At 38.5% G+C, this 9,803-nt stretch overlaps 1 long non-coding RNA gene across 1 annotated transcript in view; it reads left to right on the forward strand.

The window, feature by feature from the left end:
- Nucleotides 1–5,009, forward strand: part of LOC144300328 (uncharacterized) — an 88,076-nt gene extending 83,067 nt beyond the window's left edge. The window contains exon 3 of the long non-coding RNA XR_013366904.1: nucleotides 4,916–5,009. This is a non-coding gene — a long non-coding RNA (uncharacterized LOC144300328). The remainder of the gene's footprint in view (nucleotides 1–4,915) is intronic.
- The last annotated feature ends 4,794 nt before the right edge of the window (nucleotides 5,010–9,803 follow it).

Below are 9,803 nucleotides of genomic sequence, written 5' to 3' on the forward strand. Positions count from 1 at the left end.
TGTTGCTTGACAGAGAAGAAATAAGTAATTCGATATGAATGTTGTGTGTGACATGGGCCTGTGATTTCAACAAAAGTGACTGGGGATATGTGATAGAGATCGATTCTTATTCCAGAATCTTTGGGTGTTCTGAGGCGAAGTGAAGCAGGTTGTGAGAGCTGACTGTCCGTAATGCAGCTTTTTGGTTCAGAGATCAATGTGCGTGCCTGTGGTGTGGCTTGCTGTAATCAGGTATGTTAGTACCTGCATTGACTCTTAAAGGATCTCACGTGTTTTAGAGAATTACGAAGACAAACAGGAGAACCTTGAAGAAAAGTCAAAAACAAAAATACGGAGCGATGAGTCTACACTTGGAGACTCCCCGTAAATTAGCTATCCTTCTTCAGGTCTCCCTCAGCTAGGTAGGTTCTGTGAATCTATAAACACATAATATGATCAGGACATTAGGTATATTATTTATATTTGTCTCACAAATTTTTGTGACTATAGACACGCGTGGTTCTTTCAGGAAAAAAAAATATTTAAAACAAAGGAGAAGCTATGCTGTGATAATTCAACTTGGAAGAGAATGTTGTCTTACCCCAGTCATCATGCTAATAATGTTCCTGGAAACTTGAGTCCTGAGGTAGGACTCATTATTTTCCTGTCAGGCCTCTTTCCTTCCTATTTGATCTTTTCCTTTTTTTCAAATGCCTTCATTTCCTTCTTTGGAATTTACCCGTGTCCCTTCATTATATTTCAATGATCTATTTTCTCTTTTTTCTCATTGTCTTTTTTAAACTCCATGTATCTAATTTTCACTACACTAATGATAAAAATGATTCTTAGTTCGGTTTACTTAAATCTAAGTGATATTATGATTTATTTTAAATCTTTCATATAATTTCAGTAAAATAATTCCAATTGATTTAAACTATTAATGATTAATATTCTCTTTGTATCCAGTTTTCTTCATGTTTGCCTCTTCTCTAAGTATCTGCCAGATTTTCAACTTTACATTTTTTACAACTTTCTCAAGCTATATTTCATAGGCCATACAATCCACCTACTTAAAATGTATAGAGAAATGACTTTTTAGTATATTTAGCGTTGTGCAAATATCACTATGATTTAGTACTAGAACTCTTTTAAATCCCCAAAGAAACAGTACCCACTAGTCGTCATTCCTCATTCCTACTCCCTATCCCAGCCCCAGGCAACTCCTAACCTTCCTATCTCTGTAGAGTTGCCTATTTTGGACATTTCTTATGGATGGAATCATGCAACATGTGGTGTTTTGTGACTGGCTTCTTTTACTTGGTATAATGCTTCACGTTTCATTCATGTTGTTTCATGTATAAAGATTTTATACCTTCTTATAATAATGAAGATAATTTTGCCTTTTAAAAATGTACAAATAGCTTCTTTGTTTTACAATGTCATTATAGATCAATTCACATACTAAAGTTTAAAATGAATTCAGTTATGTCTTTACTTTTAATGATGAAACAAGTTATATAAACATGTGTTTTCTAATTCTAAAACATTATCATCTTGCTATCTCAGTGGGCGATTGTAGAGAAAATATGGGTACCCTCCTACCACTAACAGCCTTCTACATTTCATCTCCTGAGTTTCCTTATCTAATACTGTCCTCAAACTTATATTAGTAAGACTTCCCAGATGATAAGACATATTTTTGAGTGGAATAACATATCTATTTTTTCATTCTTTCTATCCATAAGAAAAATTACTTTGATGTTGGGGAGAAATGAAAAAGCATATGAAGTCCATTTCTGTCTGGATGAATTATAAAACAGAGCGAGTTCTACTATTAATTATTTGTAGGACATAATTCAAATATCAATTGATTAAATCCAGCATTCAGTTACTCAATGAGCATTTATCCATCCCGATGCTCTCATGGAATTAGTTTTGTATGAAATTAACTTTGTGTTGGATGATAAAATGCAAGCTTAAAAATAAACTGTAACAAAGACTCGTTATAAAATACCAGATGCTCTTTTCAATTTTTGGTTCTGAAATGAATACATGTCAGTTAAGGCCAAGAGAAATTTTCCCCAGCTATATCAGATTTGTCCAGCTGCATCCCAATAGATGTTTCTTCCATAATGTTTTTTCCATTTGGGTACAAGAATTTTTTGGTTTGGCCCTATAATATGGAGTTATGAAGAGGAATCAGACTTGCTAGCCATTTCTCAGGTTTAATGGATTCTCAAGTATACCGGAAGGGTGTGTTAACAATAACACCAGCTCAGGGATAACCATCTAAAAAAAAAAAAAAAAAAAAAGACCTGTAAATGTTTTCTATAGAATGGAAGACTTATTTCATTAAAAGCTGAATCTATCACACCTCTCTGAAACCACTGCCATTGCTGTCTAACTGTTGTGTCTCTTCCTGATCCTTGGGGCATGGCCATGCAACTTGCTTTGGCCAATGAGGTGTGATCAAAGAATCTAGAGAAAGCACTTGAGCATTTATGCTGATACTTTTCCTTTTGCAACATCATGGGAACATGACTGTGTGAGGATGGTAGATGTGGGGAAAAGCCAGGTAGTAAATCCACCCAGCCAAGACTTCACGTGATGTTCACCACCAGATATGTGAGCAAGCTAATTCCATACAAGAGGTTCCCAGCCAAGCCCAGACTAAATTACTGACCTACAAACTCATGGGTTTTGTGAATATTTATTATTGTTTGCCATTAAGTTTGGTAGTCATTTTTTATAAGATTTATTTATTTATTTAAGGAGGTTGGGGTAGGGGAGAGGGAGAGAGAGAATCCTAAGCAGATTCCCCACTGAGTGCAAACCCCCATGCAGGGCCAATCCCATGATCATGAGATGAAACCAAAAGATGGACACTCAACTGACTGAGCCACGCAAGTGCCCCAGTTTTGTGGTCATTTCTAATGTAGCATTCTCGTAGCAATGGATAATTGATATGCATAGGGATTCTCCAAAAACAATGGCACACTTATTAACGCTATCACCAGAATACCTTTGTAGTCTATAGAGTAATGCAGGTATAATTTGGAGAGATCTCATAAGTAGTAATATCTAATTTATCTGTTATCAATGGTGAATAACATGTTGAACTTTGGTGAGAATTTCTCCAGACAATTGAATCTTACAACTTAGATCAGAAAAACATATTTATTCACTTCACTATTTAAAAACAAACCAATTGTGTAACAGCTGAAATCCAAAATTCATTTGTTGACACCTAATCCCCAGTGTAATGGTATTTTGAGGTGGGACCATGGAGAACTGACCAGGTCATGAGAGTGAGCCTTTATGAATGGGATTAGTGCCTTATAAACAACACTCAGACTGACACTATGATCTTGGACTTCTCAGGCTCCGGAACTGTGAAAAATAAATGTTTGTTGTTTATAAGCCACTAAGTCTATGGAAGTTTGTTAAAGTAGCCCAAACAAGCTAAGAGATATTTCCAAAGTAAGTATCCAAAAATGTTAGAAATAAGCATATCATTTGAATGAGCAATCTCCAGTTTTTGTACTTTATATTAAGTGTTTATATTCATGCATTACTAAGAAAATAATCATAAACATAGAGGGAAAATTCATCTTCAAGGTTGTTTATTAAATAATGTCAATAGTAATAAAAGTTAGATTAAAAAGCTACACCACTTAAAACATAGTGGATCTATGTTGTCGAATAGTGCAGTTATTAAAAAACATGTGAAAGGAAATAAGACAAAGGGAATATTAAGGATGCACTAACTGAAAAGAAATGCTATAAAAGATGATACGTAGGGTACCTGCGTGACTCAGTTGGTTAAGCGTCAGCCTTCAGCTCAGGTCATGATCCTAGGGTCCTGGGATCAAGCCCCACAGTGGGCTTCCTGCTCAGGGGGGAGCCTGCTTCTCCCTCTCCCTGCTTACCCTGTTCATGGTCTCTCACTATCTCTCTTTCTCTCAAATAAATAAAATATTTAAAAATGATGGTATATAGTATATATACATGTACATACATGACGTGGTACTGATATTTTTAAAAATCTGCATGCAGTTGCCTAGATGGTATAGTATACTGTGAACAGTATTCTCTATGAAAGGATTATGGGTTATTTGTAGAATATTTGTCACTCTAAGCTTTCTACTTACATGATCTAAAAGAAAAGCAAATGGGTGTTGAATGAGGGTTTAGGGTACTCATCTATGAGGAACGTGCATGCATTCTATTGCATGAATTTCATGCCATATTTTCAGTCTGCTCAGATGCTTCTTTATCTCCCTTCCTGATCCTAGGTATGTATTGAGGTTGACAGATAAATTACCACCAAATAGCTCTACTATTACTCTTGGGTGATTGTACATTGAGTAGCTCTCTTGACATTTTCCATTGCTTCTCTGTATTTCAATAGATATGCCAATTATAATACAAGCTTTATTACTATCTATCATTTGATAAGCTGAATATTTTCGATATGAAATTTATTAAGTGTCTCAAACTTAATGCCCTCAGGGGCCAAGGAGGTTATGCAAAATAAGTAAAGCAGATTAGCCACCAGCCAGGTGCAAAGAGAACAGCTACTCAGCATCAACTAACTGATAATTGGCAAAAAGCAACATGGGCCTTGTGGTGCCAGCTCCAGTGATTTTTTTGTTTTTAAGAGAAGCTAGAAGTCTAATTTTTAAAGCTATCCCTCTATGCCTATATCCTGGCTATTAAATATTTAAAAAGTTTACAGGCCACAAAAACATAACTGTAAGTTGCATTTGTCTGGTGAAATTTGCAATTTGCAATTTCTGATGCTCAGACACATTAACATATCAAATTGGAGGGACCTACAAGTAAAGAATTCTAATATAAAGACCAACATTTTTTTTAGTAAATAATCAATCTGTTTACTTTTTTTAAATGTTTGTTTTTTGTTTTTTTTTTTTAGGTTAGCTCTATGCCCAACATAGGGCTTGAACTTCTGACCCTGAGATCAAGAGTCCCATGCTTTGCTGACTGAGCCACATCAATACACTTAGTAAGTAAACATCTAGGCATAATGTGACTGCCAGTCATCAAGGTGAATGAGATAATAAACAAGGAAGCCACTATTATTTGGTTTTATACTCTGGATTCTTAGGGAATCACTTTCATTTTCTTACCGATGTTCTTTGTACAGGAGCAATGTCAGAATTTGCAAACTTTAGTGGGCATAGTTTTCTACTTCCAAAAATAAATGGGCATTCTAAAGGTCTCTGGGAAAGAAAACATCACAATGGCCAGAACAAAGGATGGCCTGATTTAGGATTTATTAGATGTGATGCAGTGTCTAGTGTGAATCTGTGTTCCAGGACAGGGACCTTTCTTCTCAGTGATCTCTAAGGTTGAAAGTAAGTGTGACTGGGACATGCAAGCTGCCATAGAGCAAGGAGTCCAAGTTATTTGGTGCCAGTTATTTATGGGAGTTGCCTGGTAATAAAGGGTGGTCAACCTGGGAACTTGGAGGCTTCGGGGGGAAATTACAGCTTCTCTTGTAGGGAGAAAGAAGACACTGACTCTATGACATACGGAGTTAAGGTGCCACCTCCACTATGGAAAGAAGAGGGTGGGAATCAATCCCGTCTAGTTTCTCCCAGGGGGTGGTGGGGCAGCGGGAGTGGGCAGGGTTGATACCGTTATCCAAGACTCTCAGCCTGGGCTTCCAGGGTCAAGTGGAAATAATTCTTATCATACCACAGTCATACACCTTGCTGCAGATAGGGCGAGACCAGAATTGATTGCAACTTAAGGAAAATGAAACGCAAACCAATGGGGGAGGGGGAGGATAGCATGACCGTCAAACAATTTTTGCACTCAGATGATTCTATTACTGGAAGGGATCTTCAGACCATACTTGTGTGTGTGTGTGTGTGTGTGTGTGTGTAATAGACATACAAGTTCAATAGATTGATGCATTCAATAGGTTCAAACATCTATATCTACATACCCCATCTTATCTATCTGTGACTGATTGTATTCTCCAGAGAGGCCATAACAGTGCCATATGTTATTCTAGAACCCAGACATTTTCTTAGAAAGAGGTAGAGCCTAACTGGCCTTTCTTAAATCCTGAGTGGGACTGCGACTTGCTCATAACCAAGAGAATGTGGTGGAAGTGATGCTGCACGCCTTCCGACGCTTGCTAAGGAAAGGGAATATGGCACAGAACCCCGTGCTGGTGCACAAGTGTCCGCGTAGCCAGGGCCACCGCCCTGAGGCTGCCATGCTGTGAAAGTCCAGCTTGGTCCATGTGCAGAGACCGCATGGAGAATCTTTGTGGCTAAATGAAGGGAGAGAAGCCCTGCCAGCTCCCAGCTGCTCCAGTTCCAGCCACCATCTGACCACACCTGCATGACACCCGGAGCTGGGAGTAGCTAGCCAAGCAAAAAGTTTAATCCATAAAATGCATTTAGAACAGTTCCCCACGCATAAAGGGGCTCAAAAGAGTACAGCAGTTATTATCATCTGTCAGGAAACACAAGGATGCGTTGAAATGCCTGGATTATCTGTGTTACTCCACTTAACTAGGTCGCTTCAAATCCCAAGCTGGAAACAGACACCTGGAAGGTGGAATGGGTCCTAAACTCATGAATCAAAATCCCGCAAAATATCTGTTTATGAATGCTGGAAACTGGAACTAGGAACTTCCCAATCTGAATAGCCATGCATCGTCTTCTTTTAGTATTACCTCAAAGCACAAATTCCTAAAAATGACAAAAAACTTTTGTAATTCCTTTGTTGGTGTCTTTTTATATGTTTTTTTTTTTCCTCTTTCTCCTCTCTCCCTCTCTCTTTCTCCCTATATTCCTGTGCTAATTTTTGTTCTCACTCTGGTTGTCACCACTGGAACTATTGGCTTGGGACAAATGTCTTATGGACTTAACACCAGTGATCTTTCATTTCATTATGGCTTACTGATCATTCAACACCTGACCTGGAGGAATTTGGAATTCAGTATGGTGCATCAGCAGGTGACCCATACCCCTCCCTCCTCCTTTCTCTGTTACCTCTGCCTCTATCCTGCCTTCATCTAGATTGATCCTATAATAGCTTTGTCTCCTGATGACATTAGGATGGAATTATGTCTTTCTTCCTTCTACCATTTTATTTGCCACCAGGTAGAAATAAGGGCCATAAAAAAAGAGTCTATTCACACTACTATTAAGACTGTCTACCTGAGGGCAGAAGCGAGGCAATGAAAAGTAACAAGACAATTCAGTTAATTATAATCTTTCAGACCTACAGGAAGCATATTTCAGGCCCCAATTTCTGTACTGGTTACAAGTACCATGGGCCTAGCCCAGAGCCCCACTCAGGTAGACATACACAGGTATGTCTGAAATGATTGAGAAGCATTTTAAACCGTGTTTATTTAATTGATAATGTGACACATGCTTTTTGTCTGTGGAGTCATTCTGAGGGAATTTGGAAAATTATGGATGTCTGGACCCACTCTAGACCACTTAAATCAAATTGTTTGAGGGTAGAGCTTACAACACAGGAGTACTTAAAAAACAAAACAAAAAAAAACCTTAATGATACCAATATATGGACAGATTTGAGACCCACTAGTTCACAGAGGAATAGTTTAGTGGTATGTGAGGGGCCCCTGCCATATTCATAGTCTGTCTTCCCTTCACTGGGCAGAAGGGCAGAAACTTCTGTGACAAGATGGCCATGATGTGCATGCAATTACTTGAATTCTTACATCCTTAAAATTAAAAATTCATGTCCTCATGGCTTTCTACTCCATAATACATCCTGTTTATTTTGATATAATTTTTTTTTTTTTTTTTTTACAAAAAGTTTTCAAGTAAAAGAGCCTTGCAGGATGTGCCATGTGATTCCAGGCTTCATGACCTCCCAGTTTACCACGTCTTCCCCAGTTTGTAGAGCACCAGCACTGGGTTCCAGAGCTCAAGTGTGGGTTTCAGACATATCCAGGTTTGGACCCATCTCTTTGCCTCTTCAAGCCTTAGTCTTCTCATCTGTTAAACAGGATTATTATGAGGATGAAATACATGAAGTGCTTGGGCACCGGGTCTGGTACATAAGTTTTCAGCTATGTTCCTCTTACAATGTTTTGGTTAATGAGCACGTTCTCATTCTATATTGGAACTGGACAGAGCTGGTGCCATCACTTGCCCGGTTTTGTGAAGAGACTGAAGGAGTTGGGAAGAACAGGCACTGGAAGGTCAAGGAAGGCAAAGATGGCGTACCCGAGGCTAGAAGAAAGAGCAGAGCACAAGCTTGCTTATTTCTTCTTACTTTTGTGTATAACCTGGATGGTCTTGGCAGTCGAGGTTAGGGCTGGAGTTAGAAGGGAGGACAGGGCTTCTACACGGGGGTATGCCTTCAGTCCTACTTTTTACCAAGCTGCCCTGGGGTGATATTTAAGCTCCTGCAATGAATCTCCGTCAAGGAAATTTTTTCCATTGAGGTTTGAACTCTGAACAGATTCCAAGTTGCAAGACCTACCTGAATGCAAATGAGGATGGTGGTCACTGAGAACCAAAATGTGCTGATTTAGGTTTATGAAGCTCAAGTCAGTTGACCTGGCAGCTCGGGTGTGAGATGAAGTGGAACTTAAATGTGCAAAGTGGTCATTTTCAAGGCATCTGCCATTTGGAGTCAGACTTCCCTGGTGATGAGAGTCTTGCTCGTCCCTGTTGTGTTGACAGAAGTGTTTGGGCCATGACTGGCAATAAGGAATGATAATAATGCTTATAAAAAGTCACCTTACATTTGTGTCGCATGCCACATTGAACAACGCAGTGTCATATCCATTATCGTATTTGATCCTTGAAGCAATTCAATGAACTAGAAAAATTACTGCAGCCTGAGATTAACCATATTCTTACAGAACCCACGGTCACTAGCACTCGTTTAGAGTGTGTGCTCCTGTGCTTTGGGTACAGTGACCTCCCTTCTGTTTGCAGTGTTTGTGCTCTGCTATTTAAATTTTACTTTTTCATAATCCATTTGCCTGTTTAAAAATCTCCCTATCCTCTGATACTGATTGAGAAGAAATGCACCGGGGTACTGGACTCTTGGTGGAATTTCCGTTGGAAATGCTCCCTATGCGTAGGCACTAACATTTTTCTTCCTTGTTTTCTCCCTTCCTTCCTTTTGTTTCTAGGGAAAAAAGGTGTGTGTGTGTTTCCGTGTTTGGGCCCCGCGTGCACACATGGGCTAAAGAAAGGTTGGGTTGAGGCATAAGGAAGAGGATGGATCGAATTGAAGTGAAGTGAAGAAATCATCAAGTTCCCAAAGAGATCCTTACAGGTTAAAGGTGGGATCTACGTAGGTGTGTATTTATAGTAACTATGGTTTTATGGGACATATTTCTTTCGGTGAGGCAATGTCATCAGGCTCTCGTTGCGCTGCTTAAATCATTTCATGGAATACAATGACAACTAAAATCAGTGAAAATAAAAAGAATTTTCAATACTTTTATGTTTAGGAAAGGTATTATTTTCCTAGTTTCAGTTGTGTGTTAACATTTATCAGGTGAATTAACATTCTTAAATGTGTGTGTGTGTGTGATAAATATTGCACTACAATTATCATGATCCTTTCCCTAAATGCTTCTGCCTCGTATTTCAAGATCTTTATTTTGCCAGATGGTATTGAGATCACTAATACAGCAATCAAGAGTTCCCATATATGCAGAAATGTAACCATCAGAGATGGGTGTTAACAGAGTGAGAATTATATTTTTCATACTTGTGAATTTTAGGATTCTTGGTAAGATATTATATGTTTCATGTATGATATAACATGAATGTCTTTTAAAC

This window comes from Canis aureus, chromosome 28 (genome assembly GCF_053574225.1).
Source record: "Canis aureus isolate CA01 chromosome 28, VMU_Caureus_v.1.0, whole genome shotgun sequence".
NCBI lineage: Eukaryota > Metazoa > Chordata > Mammalia > Carnivora > Canidae > Canis > Canis aureus.